Consider the following 16,354-nt stretch of genomic DNA (forward strand, 5'->3'; position numbering starts at 1 on the left):
GCATGTGCTGTATGTTTACATGTGTGTCGTGTGTAAATATGTGCATAGTGTATGCTTCTTGTGTGCTTCATGTGGGTGTGTGTGGGTGTGTGTGTGTTTGTGTGCACGCGCGTGTGGAGAAAAGACAGAAGACAAGAGGCTGGTGACGGTTCACGTGCACGTTACAACCCAAGTGAGTGCAGTCAGCCACCACAGTTCCTGCCCAATTATTTTTTGAATGCTGCACACGGAAAATCTCGCCATATGGAAATATGCATTAATACCAACATGTTTTTTTCAAAGTTCAGCATGAAAGTGTTCTATTAATGCCAGCTTGGGTGACATGATTTTCAGCTTACATTTCAATGAAAAGGACTGTCTGCGGCCTCGCCCAGACCCCTTGCATCTGCGGCGAGTAGCCTTCGTGTCTTCCTTCAGTTTTAAATTGGAACTGACTCTAATCGTGTCTCCAGTCCGGGTGGCCGTGTGAGAAACGAAAGCCCTGCTATAAAACGCTTCCGTGGCCGGCCGCTCGCGGTTCTTTGAGTTTGAAAGGACTGAGTTAATGACAGGGGAGAAACGTTTCCACTTTGGAAATTAAATTTATATCCTGAGCAAAGTTAACCACCTTTTGGAAAATCTCAGGTAACATCCAAAAATTGAGCAAATCATTTATTCACAACCACCAAATGGAAATACAGGAGCAGGCATGACCGGGCAGCCGCGCCCTCCACGTGGGGCTTGTTCTGTCCCTGACAGGGCTGCCACCCTGGGGGCCCCCTCCACCGAGCAGGACACGGAGCACCTAAGACTCGGCTTCGAATCTGCACATTTTTATTTGACAAAGATTTGGGATCATTGTGTTTTGTTTGAATGTCTTGTCACGACAAACACAGGCTTATAAATGTGTGAGGGGCCAAGAGAGGCCGATGCGAGGGAGAGGGGTCCCAAGGGGCTTCTCCAAGCCTCATCCCCCAAGTGGCCATCGAGCGTCCCAGGAGGAGGCAGGAGGGGAAGGTGGGTAGGGAGGACTCACTGAGGCCAGCTTTGTTCCTGAAGGTCACCCAAAAGTCACACACACACACATTCACACACATCACGGTTTTACGTATAACGTACCTTAGAATTAAGGCAGAGTAGGTTTGAGTTTGCAAAAGTAAGGAGGGTAGTTCCAGATCCTCTTCTGTTATGATATTTTGAAGCTATTCCGATGTAGGTGCTTCTGCTGAGTAAATTCCCTCCACTCACAAAACCCTCACACAAACAAACAAGCAACACACCGATCTCTTCCCTGCCCCTCTGTGCGCACAGCGGTCGGCTCTGCACCCCCTGCCAGCCGCTCTCTCTCTGGCCCCGTGCAACCTGGCCACAACCTTCCTGTTATGCTGAAACCGAGAGGCCCCGGCAATAACCACTACACACGTGCACACGCACACACACACGTGCACACGCACACACATGCACACACGTGTGCATGCACACGTGCACATGCACACATGCACATGCGTGCGCGCACATGCACACTCGTGCATTATGCACATGCACGCGCACATGCACACACACATGTGCACAGTTGCACACATGCACGCATGCCCGGGGCTTTGCCCTGTCTTCCCTCCCAGCCCGGCCGGCCCCGGGGCCCCAGGCGGCTGCGGGCGGTGAGCCCCTCCCCGGCTTCTCGCCCCCGTTTCCGCTTTCCCGCCTTCCTCCCTCCAGCTCCGCCGACTTGCACGGCTTCTTTGCTCGGCTCCTCTGTCTGCTCTCACCCGACTTTCTCGATTTCTCTTTGAAACGCAGAGAATTTCAGGGTGATAAGGGATCTCAAAAGTTATCTGGTTCGTCTGCCCTCTACTGTTTGGCCTCCCGCAGCCCCACCCACTATGTCCCCCGCAAACACCCACCTGCTGGGCAGGGCAGTGCCCCTCCCCCCAGCTAGCAAGGTAGAAAAACCTATCACTTATCCCATCAAAATCGGCTTCCTACAGCCGTTTTCAGTTCTGCCCCTTGAAGTCACCGCCAGCAGGCACTGTCTCCAGCCGCCACACAATCACGCCTCATCCTGACTTTGCCCCAAAACCCTGAGGTTTCTGCTCTGCGGATAACAGCTCAATAGTGATTTACGAAATATGGTTTCGTATTCTCCCTTCTCCTGTCACTGAGCCCGTTCCAATTTACCTATTTAAACTCGGAACTGTGCTCGCTTGAAAGAATTGGTACAGAATAGAGGGGCACTCAGCACGCTGGCTGCAGAAGGCATGAGTGGGGAAAAGGGTAGTCCCCTAACTAGAAGCAAAAAACTTCGATAAACGAATGAATAGATAAGAACAACAAATAAAATAGATAAAATGAATGAATGGAAGAAAATAGATAGATGAATGGAATGAAGCGAGCGAATAACAAATAGATAGATAGATGGAATAGATAGATAGATGGAGAAATGGAATGGAGCAAATGGAATAGATAGAATGAATAGGCTATTAATGATAATGGAATGGAATGAATGGAATGGAGCAAGAATAAATAGATGAACAGATGGAATGAAATGAACGGAAATACAAATAGATAAGATGGAATGAATGGAATGGAATGAATGAATGGAATAGATAAATGAATAGACAATAATGGAATGAATATGGCCGGTAACAATGATAGGCCAATAATGCGATAGAATGGAATAGAATAAACGAATAAATACGATAAAATAAGAATGGAATAATGCGTCTAGAACGAATAAATAAATGAATAGAATGGAATAGAATGGAAGCAAATAGAATAACAAATGGAAGAATAATAATAAAATGGAAGGCAAATATAATGAAATAATAATAATGAATAATAATAAATAATGATGGGTGATGCTGGATGGATGAATGAATGGAAATGGATGATGATAATGGATGGAATGGATGGATATAGATGGATGATGATGAAGATGGAATAATGATGGATGATGATGGATGATAAAGTAAGATGGATGGATGGATGGATGGATGATGATGGATGGGTGGATGATGGATGGATCAACAGATAAACTGAATTCATCAATCAGAAGCAAAGTCAAACCACGGCTAAGCAAACTAAAGGCTATTTATTTCAGGGCCGAAAGACCCAAGAGCAGTAAGTGAGAGTTCGAGCCGAGACGCCGGGGTGAGTGTGTGGTGCTTGTCCCAGAACCACTGCGAGTCAGCGTGTGAACGTGGACAGTGTTGACGGTCCACCTTCTGTGGTCCTGACCCCACGGTGATGACCGCGTCTTGCTCATGGCTCTGCCTGTCCACCAGCACGATTCGTTCTCCAGGATGCCAGCTCCGCTGTTCTCAGACCTTTACCACTCTCTAAAATTACCCTTTTGACTTATTTACTTGGGGCTTTTCCGCACCCCGATCCCACGTGGGGGGAGAGAGCTGTGGTGCTCACTGTGATGGTGCCAGTACCTGGTGTGCAGTAACACCTCATCGGCACTCATTGAAACAACAAGCGACTTAGTAAGTGTCAGGGCATGTGCTCACACTCCCAGGCCGGGTGTAAACACAAGCAGTTTGAAAGCAGGAGGCCCTGGGAAGCTTCGCTGGCGCTGCCTCGCCACCGTGTGGCCACTGCTATCATTGCAGCCAAGGGCTTCCAGCGGTTCTGCATTGTCACAACTACCTGCCAGGTGGGGGTAGTTCCTGTGGGGTTCGCCCCATTGGCTGGCGGGACCTCCTCCGCTCGCCTGCTTCTCTCCGACCTCCCTTTCCGTCTTCATCTCTTTATGTCCCTTAAAGCTGGCGCGTCCTTGAGGTCCGTGTGCAGCGTCCGCCTTTCTCCTCCGTAAGGTTTGCTGGCCCATTGCGCCGGGCGCTAATGCCTGCTCATCCCGCATCTCAGACCTCCCCCCACGCTCCGACCCCTCGTTCAAAGCTGCAGGTGCTAAACACGGCCTTAGCTGCGTCCCACACGTTTAGATGCCTCGTGGTTTCGTGGCCTCATTTCTCCCTTGATTTCGTCTTTGGCCCGTGAGTTATCCAGAGGGTGTTGTATTTGGGCTGTTTTCCTAAATATATCATGGTTATTGATTTCCAACTGAGTTTCATTGTGTTCAGAGAAATACTTTGCAAGATTTCGATTCCTTTAAATTTATTGAGACTTGTTTTATGTGCCAGCGTATTGTCTGAACCGGAAAAGAATACGTATTCTGTCGGTGGCCGTGGTATCCCACAAGGATCAATTCGACAGAGGTGGTGGATAATGTCATTCAGATCACCTGATTGTCAATTTGTTCTAAAAGGTGGAGGAAGAGGCATAACAGAACTCTTGGCTCTGATTGTAGAGTCGTCTGTATCTCTCTATTCTGTCCGTTTTGCTCTGTTATTAATCACATACACATATTTCATTTGTCTTCCTGATGAATGATCAGTTTTATGATTATGATAATGAAATATCTCTCCTAATACTCTGATATTACGATAACTACTCCAGCCTTCTTATGCTTATTGTTTGCTCACGGTGCATCTTTTTTGGCTACTTCTTTCAGCCTAACTAACTTAGCTATTGTAAGCAATGCTGCAGTAAAGGTAGGGTGCATATATCTTTTTGAGTTAGTGTTTTTATTTTCTTCGGATACATACCCAGAAATGGAATGGCTGGATCGTACGTTAGTGCTATTCTTCATTTTTTAAGGAACCTCCATGTCGTTTTCCCTAGTGGCTGCGACCATGTGCAATCCCACCAACAGGGCACGAGGCTTCCCTTGTCTGCACATCCTCACCAACACCTGTCATTTCTTTTGATAATAACCATTTCAATAGGTGTGAAGTGATATCTCCTTGTGGATTGATTTGCAGCTCTCTGATGGCTAATGATGTTGAGCATCTTTTCACGTACCTGTTGGCCTTTTGTACGTCCTCTTTGGAAAAACATTTATTCATATCTTCAGCCTATATTTTAAATGGAATGTTTGTTTTTTGGCTATTGAGTCGTATGCAGTCTTCATATGTTTCGAATATTAGCTCCTCATCAGATGTGTGATTTGCAAATATTTTCTCCCATTCAGTACGTTGCCTTTTCATTTCGTTGGCTGCTTCCTTCTCTGTGCAGAAGCTTTTTAGTATGATACAGTCTCACTTATTTTTGCTTTTGTTGTTTTTGCCATTGGAGTCAGATTCAAAAAGTCGTCACTAAGACGAACGTCAAGAAGCTTAGCGCCTATGTTTTCTTGTAGTTTTATGGTTTCAGGTCTTGTGTTCAAGTCTTTAATCCATTTTGAGTTCATTTTTGTGTACGGTATAAAATCGTGGTCGTTTTCGTCTTTTGCATGTGGCTGTACCGTTTCCATAGCACCATTTATCTAAGAAACTGTATATTCTTGGCTCCTTCGCCATAGATTAATGAATCGTATGTGGGTTTATTTCTGGGCTCTCTATCCTGTTCCATTGATCTATGTCTGTTTTTATGCCAATACCATACTGTTTGGATTGTTATAGATTTGTAACATAGTTGGAAGTCATGGATTGCGACACTGCCAGCTTTGTTCTATTTTCTTGTGATTGCTTTTACTATTTGGGGTTTTTGGTGATTCCATTCAAGTTCTAGGATTATTTGTTTTATTTCTTTGAAAAACACCACCGAATTTTGATAGGGATTGCATTGAAATTGTAGATTGCTTTGGGTAGTGTGGACATTTTAATAATACTGCTTCTTCCGATCTATGAGTATAAAATATGTTTTCATTTGTGACTTCGACTTCTTTCATTAATGTCTTGTAGTTTTCAATATACAGGTCTTTCACCTCCTTGGTTAAATTTATTCCTAAGAATTTTATTCTTTTTGATACAATTTTAAATCTGATTATTTCTTTATTTCTTCTTCTGATAGTTCATGATTGCTGTAGAAAAATGCAACAGATTTTCGTGTATTGATTTTATATCTTGCAACTTTACTGAATTTGTTTGTTAGTTCCAACAGCTTTTGATGGAGTCTTTAGGGTTTTCTACATATAGCATCATGTCATCTTCAAACGAACAATTTTACCACTTTCTTTCCAATTCTGATGCCTTTTATTTCTTTTTCTTCTCTAATTTCTCTGGCTGAGACTTCTAATAATGTGCTGAAAAAAAGTGCTGGGAGCGGGTATTTTTGTCTTGTTCTTAATCTTGGAGAAAAAGCTTTTCATCCTTGAGTATCTTAGCTGTGGGTTTGTCATATATAGCCCTGATTGAGGTACATTTCTTTTGTACCTATTTTGTTGAGAGTTTTTCTTATAAATGAATGTTGGATTTTGTCAAATGCTTTTTCTGCACCTGGAGATGATTCTACGATGTTTATCCTTCATCGTGTTGACGTCCGTGGCACATGGCCTGACTTGCGAATGTTGAGTCATCCTTGCATTCCTGGGATAAATCTCACTTGATCACGGTCTCCGTAACATTTTTGCAACATTTCTGTAAGTCTAAGCTTATTGCAAAATAAGAGGTTTAAAATACCGAATACAGTTTTGGAATAAATGTATGTGCTGTCACACTGCAGCTGTTTCTATGGAAATTTACACCAAACTCGGGAGCGTGGTTTCCTGCAGTCAGGAGCACGGAGCGTACGACCGGGGAGATGTACAGAGAGAGGGGCTTCACCCCCACTTGCCATATTTTGCTCTATCTGCACGATAGATATTAAGGTGTTATCACACTATACTTGGAGAGTTGTGTACATATGTTTGTGACGCATTATTAAAAGGAAAGTGTGCACAGAAAAGACAATACGACAATTGTTCCCATCGGTTTCACGAGTCCATGAATATCCCTGAGCCCCCACCCGCAGGTTCCAGGGCGAAAGCTCTTTGTGGTGTCAGTAAATCCATCTGCTTCACAGAGTGACACTTGGCGGCTCTGCCAGCTGCGTCCAGAGAAGACCACTTCGGCTGGGAAGGCTTTCTGTCCGTAGGATGGTAGGCAAGGCAGTCGGATGGAAAGGAGACAGGACAATCCTTCAAAGACCCTGCGTTCTGAGACCGGAGCTGCCCTCGTGGTCACAGAGAGATGCTATCTGCCCACGCGGGGAGGCACGACTGCCTCGGCCCCACACGCGCGTGCGAACCGCCTTCGTGGATATTAACGACTCACGGCTTCATCCGAAAGCAGTAGCCGGTCCCTAGCAACCGCACGTCACTTCTCCCAAACATTTCCAACGTCCCCGCTTTCCTATGGAGACTGTTGTTTTCCCCCACCCCGGTCCTCGCGTGACGCGAGACAAAATCTTCACAGCGGCCCCACTTTCCGATCAACAGGGGGGACGTGGACTGAGTCAAAACAACAGCAAAGAAACGGCCGTGGACCCAGCTCTGCTTCTGTGCTTTTCTATCCTTAAGGGAAAATGGGCTGGGAAAAACTCTTTCCTCTCTCGGCTTCGATGAGCTGCTTCTCGGCCTCCGAAGGGTGGGATGGACGCGGGCGCCGCCCCACCGAGGCTCGCGTGGCCTCTGGTCCCGGGCGCCGACGGCGGGGCATCCGGTTAACGCTGCGAAGAGCGAGCGAATGGGAACGGCCAGTTGGCAGGTGAAGAGGGGGGACGGAGCGGGAGGAAGACGGGGCTGCTTTGCGAGCAAGTCTTTTAAGCCTGGCGCTTACGGGTCTGCTTCTGCCGTCTGGTCCCCATCTTCCTGAGCGGCGCTTTGCTCAGAGGGGGCCCCATCTCCGTACTGTCCCCACTTCTCCGTGATCCATGGCACTGCTCTCGCCCTTTCTGACCTATAAACGACAGTCCCCCCCGGTTTCCACAGCGAGCCCTCTTGCGCGCATTCTCCCAAATTCTGCCCGCGTGACCCCTCCATTCCTTGACTTCATGACCCACTCGCGCGCTGCTCCCCGCCCAGACCTCTTTAAACGGCCGTCTGACGCATCCGTCTGAAGGTTACACAGGTACGTTGAACTTACACGTGTAAAACTGCCTCGCGTCCCGTGCTCTCCAGCTCTGCTGATTACACCGCTGTCTCGCTCATAACAGACTCGCCTGCCACTCTGGCCCCCGTGTCCCCTGCCCCTCACTCCCACAAAATGGTGTTCATTCTCCCACGAAAGCTTCCTGCTCGGGGCTGGACTTGTGCTCCCCCGCCCCCCAGCTCCTCCCCAGCCTCCCCGGTCCCCTCTGGGCCCCCCATGGCGTCCAGGAGGCTGGCACCCAGAAGGAGCACGTCCACTGGTGTCACTTTACAGAGGAGAGTGGAGAGCTGTGATGGCGAGGGCCATAACCAGACCTGGGTGGCCACGGGCGCGACGGCCACTGGGGAGGACGTGCTGCCCATGGGCCGCAGCCACAGTGACACCTCCGTCCTGGCTCACTCAGGGACGAGGAAATGCTGGCCCTGAGGGGAAGAGCTGGCTCGGGCAGCAGTGGGGCTGCATAGGGGACGCACCTGTGCCTCCCTGGGCACAGCGTCCTTCCGGGCCTCACTCACGCCCGGCCTGGGAAAGACCACTTGGGTCAACTGTCACCTCCTCACAGGGAGGAGCATGGCGGAGGGTGACGACCTTGAGAAAGCGAGCACCTGCCTCAGATGGCTGTGCCCAGGGCACCCGCTCCTGACACCCATCACCCATCACCTCGGCTTCTGACGGGGGGAGGAGGCGAATCGCGTAGAGACGAGGCAGAAAAACTCCTTCGTGTGATGTTCATGTCCAGGAAGGCCACCTACCGCCTGTGACACACGGGCTCCCGCACCGTCCACCCAGCAGCAGCGTGGTGCTGTGGGGCACACAGCACTGCACACAGAGAAGCAAAGTCCCAGCTCGGAGGACAGTGGCACGCGACACAGGCCAAGTCCGAAGGGAGGGTGGCGGGACTGAGTGGCGGCCCAGGACGAGGGAGAGGGGCCGGGGTCAGGGCCAGGCGCGGGGCTGCGGGCAGTGGGCACCCAGCAGCCGGGTGGCCCCGCGGATGGGGACGGGGACCGGGGCCACTCTCAGCACGGCTGCTGCTCGCATGTCCCCAGGGGGCGCTAGACCAACGGAGCTGTGCGGTCGGGGTCACATGCGTTATCATAATGTGGTTACGAATGTTCATCGGCAAAGTCCACACTGTCTCTAAAATACATTTTCTTCACTGGCAAAACGAAGATGAGAAGACTCGACATGTTTGTAGTAAAAGTTCAAGATATATGCGTGTGTGTGCACATGCACGTGAATACGGACGGGTGCATGAATACATGTGCGTGAATGTCTATACAAATAAGTGTGTGTGACTGTCATGTGGGTGTGTGTGAACCCGTGTGTCTTAGTACGTGTATGTGTGAACGTGTACAGATACGCGTGTGTGCTGTATGACCATGCAATGTGCATGCATACACATACGTATGTGAATATGTTCATCATCTATAAAGTGACTGTCACATGACTACTTCCTTGTCCCTGGCCCCAGCTGGGCCAACCCCCCCGCTGTGGCTCACAGCACGGGGCGGAGACGGCCCGGGCCTGTGGAAGCAGTGCCCTGGGAAGGCCATGCCACCCCAAGGTGGGCACACCAGCCTGTGCATAAGGTACCCCCAAAAGGGAGAGCCAGCCTGTAAGTTACAAAGAAATAACTTAAGTTATAAGACATTAAAAATGTCTGCTCGATTGAGAAGCCTTCTGTAACCATTGACAAATGGACACAGGACAATGTACAAGTTTGCTGGAAATTAGTGGAAAGAAGAAACTTTGGACATCCAGGCAGTGAAGACTAAGTCACCTTGAGAGAAAAATATCAGACTGGCTCCTGAAAACTCCTAGCGACGTTCCCCGCATCGCTGGGGCAATGTCCACGGATCCTGCAAAACAGAAGGTGTGACCAAGGAATTTTTTACTCACCCGAATCATTGTTTAAAGTATAAAAGAACAGAACATAAAATATAAATAGATAATAACAGAACAAAACACGATGTCCGGCTTACCACATGTGCACAGCAAAAACAGACACGGATCGGTTTAGTTGAAAACATGTTTTAAAATAAGCAATAAAAATATTAAACGTAGCATAAAATTTATGACCGAATACCAAACACGTCCTCTATAACAACAAATGCAATTGAACTAATCTCATTTTTTTAAAGAAAGACCCTCAAATTGGATCAAAAGGCAAAATCTATGCAATATATAAAAACTAAAACGGGCTGAGATGAGGCGTGCCTGAGTCAGAGCGCTCAGGGGCTTCCCCTGAGGCCTGGGACCGCCGGCCCGACCGAGGCGGGACCTTGTTTGCCGCGGGCTACGCGGGTGAAACCGGGTCGCAACGCTCTCCTGACTAGGAAGGCGGCGGGGGAGTTGACCTGCAGCGAGTCACCAGTCAGCCCTCGCGTGCGGTGATGCAGACCACAGCATGGGGTCATCGTCGTCAAACCTGAACTTGCTAAGCCGCTGGCACTTAACGATTCCAACCACTGAAAATTAAGGACCGTTATGTCACCGGACAGAGGTGCTAATTATCACTACAAGGACAGTCATATCACAATATATAAAAGCATCGAGTTAACACGTGTACACCTCAAATTTGCATCATTTTATGTCAAATGTATTTCAGCTAAAATTTCTTTTCAGCTACTTAAACATGCAGTATACAACTAACGCCATTGGTGGGACCCATCTGGAAAAGGCATTGAAATTGAAATTGAAATTGAAAACACTATGTTACCGAACAAAATATTGCTGCAGGTCAAAGACGCAGGACGAGAGTTTCTGATCCCGATGTTTTTACTTTTCAAAAGTGTCTACAGACGAGGTAAAGCAGGGAGGGCGCGTTACCGTCATAGTAATGGAGCGCGGGAGGGAGGTCTGCACGCAGCGGTGGGGGGCCCGTGAAGAACAGGCCGGGGTGGCAGTGCTGGGCAGTGAGCAAAACCTTTGCAGGGCAGTCACTTACGCTCCGTGTGTATCCATCCTATTATGCCGCGAGCCTCACCTTGTTAATTCTTTATCCACCACTGTGCTTTGCGCTTAGAAGAGAGACAGCCTAGAGTCGTAGGACATCGTCAGCTTTGGAATCACACGAGCGTGGTTCCCTTCCACCCAAGTACTGCCACCCGCGTCCACAGCAGCCACATCATTCGGCTACTGCCCGGTGTACTAAGATACGCGAAACATTGAGGGCAATGCGTACGTATCTTGACTTGTCTCCTCGGGACTTCATATTCACCCTTGAGACCTGCCATTAAAGCCAAATATCATGGGAAAGTGAAAGCTTCAGCTCTTGGGTGCTGCTGGGGCGTCCGCCCCCCACACCCTGTGCCCCCTCACCTCACCTGTCTGCACCTCCCCCTCCACGTTCCATCAGTTCGGAGTCCATGAAGCCGGTGAAGCATCCAGAATAGATGCCAGAACAAGGGAGCCAGTGTCCGCACAGTGACTTGTGCAGGCCCTCGGGTCAGACCTGTTTACCTCCGCGAATGGCCAAGCGTCCGAGAACACACACGGTTCTGTTTGCCTCATCCGGAGGGAAGGTCCTCACAGTCGAGACTGCAGCGAGGGGGAGTCACCTATCACCCTCCTTCCCTTGACATCTCTGAGACACGGCCACCCACCCGCTCTAAACCGCCAGTCGCATAGAAATGAAAGCTGCGGAATCTAAACAGTGTTTGGGAAACAAATGAAAAACCCATCTTAAAAAACGCTAACTCACCATGTTTTCTTTCTAAAAATTCCATCAGAAACGCTTTATGAATCGTCACCATGACGTGGGACAAAATATTGCCACCGGTGCTGCAGGTTAGCTCTCACAGGGGAATTTTATGCCCGCCCCGCGGTGAATTAGCAGGACAGAAAGCAATGAGGGAGCAGCCTGCAGGCTCTGGCCTGTGTCACTGTCAACAGAATGTAACTCAGCCACCAACTTGGGGACACAAGGTTACCCCACTCTGCTTGCTGATCACCTTGGCTGAGAGCACGCATTGAAACCAGTGGTCAAAACTTTTGTGGCTTTATTTATAGGAAGCTGGCAAAGCATCTAAGTAAACACAGTTTCTTCACATCTTCGAGATATTTAAAGTCTTTTTTGGGAGGTTCGGTGTTATCCACTAGTAGTTTCTTCCAAATGTGTTATCCACTAGTAGTTTCTTCCAAATGTAGTTTCTTCCAGATGTGTTATTCATCACATCGATTTACCACGATAAAGAAATGAAGTCAACGACGGTGTCTTTTCAAAATAAGACTTTCATCTTAAATATGTCTGCCATATTTAAGATTAAATATACAAGTCAGGTGTCCTCTTGTTTGAAACATATGTCTGCTGTTGTACTTTAAAGAGTTATGCTCTTTACAAATAACATAGAATGAGTTTAAAATAATCCAGACTGATTGAATTTTAATTTCGTCACTCTGGTGGAGAGGGACCGCCCTGTATGGTAACCGCCTTGTCCCTGGGCGTGTCCTGGGCGTGACGTGCCGAAAAGACCACAGACTTTAGAAATAAATAGGCATAGGCCTGGGCTTGACTTTCAGCGTTGGTTATGCAAGCTGGGGCAGGGGCCCGAAAATGCCACGCTGCCATACGATGACAGAAGCGGTCACATAACACGTGCGCCAGCCAGGTCACCGTGGAGGCAGCAAGCGACGGGAAAGCCTTCCACTGTCCGGCATGAAGCGGTCACGTTGATTTCTCCTTTCCCGCCTCTCGTTTTCCCAAGTCCACGTCTGGAGTTTTGGAAGACGCTGTCCGCTAGAGGTCCCACCATCCGCTCCATCAGGTGCAAAGAGGGACCGCACTCGTCTCCAGGGGCTCGTGTGCAGAGAGACGAGAATGCACAGAATGCTCTCTGAGGTCCCACGCCCGGACACGGTCGCCCCGCGGGTCACGTTCTCACGGCCCTGTCAGGTGTTCTGAAGGGTCAATATCTATAACAGAAACAGAAATACGAGGCGGAAGAGGAACTCGAAAGAGAACAAGAAACGCGAAGTTAGTCAGGGAAGAAGGGAAATATCCGTATTATGGGAAGAAACTAATTCTGAACAAGGTAGAGGATATGAGGAAATAACTATTAAAAACGGGAACGGATACGAGCGCGCGTCTCGTCCCTCTCTGTGACAGCGTTAATGCGCCACCGAAACAAGGCGCGTGAAGCTGTTCCCTAAGGCTTAGGCCACCAGGCTGACACGCTTCTTACACGACTGAATGTCTACGTCACAGACGCGTTTTCAAACTCCCAAATTAGAGCAGACGATTGAGTAACACGACAAACTAGTTGATTTCGAATAGTATGGTAAACAAAAATGCAACAAATAGTTAATATTTAATGAGCGTTTACTATGTTCCTAATGCAAGATTTGGAAGCTGCAATTCCTTCCTGCTTTTGGATACTCCCAATATAGTAGTTTGCTTTGGGAACGGACAAAATTAGGTTGTTTCTGATTCTAAAATAATGTGCATGATCTTTCTTTAATTACAATATAAAGTCATCTTAGAAACATTCTTAGCTCACAAAATACCGTTCTTCAGATCTGTTCTCGAGGATGTCCAAGTTCCTCAAGATGTTTTTCTAAATACGACAGTGGATGTTTAAATCCAGTCACATAGATGGCTGTAGTAGTTTTTATAAAGTGACACCTTATAAAGAAGTCAACCATCATTCATCACCCAGGTCAAAAACAAGCCCTTAGGTACTGATGAGACGCGCTGCCTCCTTCAAACACGGGCACCTTAATTAGGGGACACACCAGCTCCTGCTTCTCAGTCCGCCTGTCATCACTCACTCAGACACAGGAATTTTCCTCAATGCTGTCTGAACTGTGTGTTTTTCCTGATGAGAAAATTCTCCTATGTAGGTGAGGAATGACATTCATTTCCCACACGCAGCCTCTAAGAACAGAGCACACAGAAAATAACTCGGGTGCAGTGGCCGCCGGCACTCAGAGGGAGGCCATGTGTCCCCGTCGAAAGAAGCAAAGGCCACACGAGTCCCGGAGTGAGGTGGTCGCAGAGCGAGCCTGTGACCCCTTCCAAGGAGAGGCCAGAGCGTTGGGGCCGGGGGCTGCTCCCTCGTCTCTGCAGCACGAATCGACAACGCGATTTTAACGTCTCGATCCTCGCTGAGAAAGCAGCCTGTCCAAATGTCACCACGGAAACGGCAGGTACCCGCTGTAAGGGAGGCCGCCGAAAAGGACACAGAGTGGTCAAGAGACACGAAAGTGTCTGGGAGCCCTGTCTGGGATGGAGGAGATTATTTTGAAAGCAAGGTCAGGAATCTGTCGACTCTTTATGCGATTTTTCAGATCATTTGTGGACTTAGGATGGACCCAAAAGATACCTCCTTGTCCACCAACATCTCAACATCCGTGCGATGCTGGGAGTTCCGTTAACTACAGAAGCGCCGACGATTTGCTGGCGCCTGCGGTCAGCCTCCTCGGCCCTCCTTTTCCTGGCTCGCCGCCGCCACCACAGTGGTGACAAACACTGTTTCAGCAACGTTTTTCAGGCTCCCACGGGGCTGGAAGCAGCCACGTGATGTAGTTCCGGCCGATGGAACGTGGACAGCCAGTGACTGTGGGTTTTTCTAGCCTCTCTCTTCCCGCTTGAAGTATGGGCTGGAAAGCTGGAAATAGAGCCATCTTCAGACGAGGTGCCAATACAAGGAAGAAAAGACCGTGGAGCAGACGGAGGAAAGAATCTGTGTGCCCGGAGACCCTGGGCCGCCCTCACCGGCTCCTCAGGCCACAACGCAAAAACGGAGCAGCTTCACCCAGCGACATTCGGGCCCACGTGGTTTTTGCAAAAGCTCGTAACACTCGAGTGGAAAGACAATTCTGATCAGGGCCTCAGATCCCATACAGGTAAAGCAGGAGCCACCGAATCAATTATAAATGTTCACTGAGTGATGGGATTTTGATGGGCGTGCAGAAGAATCATAGTGACAGGCATATGGGTGTAGGACATGCTCCTGTGTGTGACCAGCTGTCCACAGGTTTGGACCCAGGCCCACACGCCACCTCGTACCCAACGGCCTTTCTAGCCAGGGACCCGGTAAACATGGGTTTGCACGAGGGCCGAGGAGCCGCGGTGATGGGCTCCACCGAAAACATGAAGCTCATCGTCGGAAGGAGAGAGTCGCTTCTGCGTGTCGTAGTGGGTGTCTCTCTCTGTACCCGCATCGTCCACTGCCAGTACCTGACAGAGAAGGGAGTTGCAAGGGTTTTTCAAATCAGAAGAAAACATTGCACTGAAAACTCTATTAATCCCTGAAGGACAAACAGAAATGCTTGGGAGGTCGCCTTACAGAGGAAGTAAAAGGGAGAGAAGCATGCTGTCCCCCGCCCCCGCCCACCCCCGATAGGCCTGGCATCCTTGGTGCCTGGCACTGCAGGAGTCCAGGGCAACTGGTGGCCCCCAGGCAAAGACGGCTCCAGTGAAAAGCTTCAGTATTCGGCCAGAGATGGGACACTCGGCAAATGGCAGCTCACCCAGATTTTTGTGACTACAGACACGGAGCAGCCCCCAGGTGAGGCATGCGCCGTAGGTAATGGTGTGGGGCGCGCTGTGTGGGTGCATGTGGAGGGAAGGCCTGGGCCGGAGCCTGCCCTGCGCCCACACTGCCCGTCCAACAAGGCTGCCTCGGCCCAGAGCGGCTTTCTCAGCCCGAGAGAGGAGTCCACGCGGGCTAAGGCCAGCCCTGGGGACGCCTTTCTATGAGAAAGGGCACTGTCCTGAGGACTCACAAGATCACAGCGGAGAAAGTTTGGGGAGTCAGGTGTCCTAGCTCAGTGTCCGAGAAGGTGAGTCAGCACCGCCGAGTTACGGCTCTGATGAGGCCCCAAAACTCAGACTACGTGGCCAACATAATGCAAAAGTCAGACCGTAATGCAAACGGCTCTGCGTTCAACTTCATGCTGAATTAAGCACATCAGAGGGAGGAGCTAGAGAGCTTCAGAAACAAACTAGGATCGTTAGGACTCGAAAATCAAGAAGAATGATTGAAAATGAGGACATACGCAGAGAAGAAATAAGTAAGTCACAGAGACAGAAAAGTGACACATTCATGCATGACTTCCCTTTGCTTCCCTACTTTGGTCACACACATGCACACATATGCACACATGCGCACATGCGCACACCACGCACATGCACACACGTACACACACCACACAGATGCACACACCGCACATTCACATGCAGGGACATGCACACACCACACACTCACATGCACGAACCACACACATGTGCACATGCATGCAAATAAACATGCACACCACAGAGACACACCACACATGTGATGTGCGTACACATGCCACACACATGTGTGTGCACACAAGCACACCACACGAGCACATGCACACGACGCACAAATGTGTGCATGCACGCAAGCACACATGTGCACACAACACACACATGCCCACACCACATGCATACACACAGATACACGCGCATGCACACACGCACACACCACACACAC

The sequence above is a fragment of the Pteropus medius genome, unplaced genomic scaffold (genome assembly GCF_902729225.1).
Source record: "Pteropus medius unplaced genomic scaffold, Ma_sr-lr_union100, whole genome shotgun sequence".
NCBI classification, from domain to species: Eukaryota; Metazoa; Chordata; class Mammalia; order Chiroptera; family Pteropodidae; genus Pteropus; species Pteropus medius.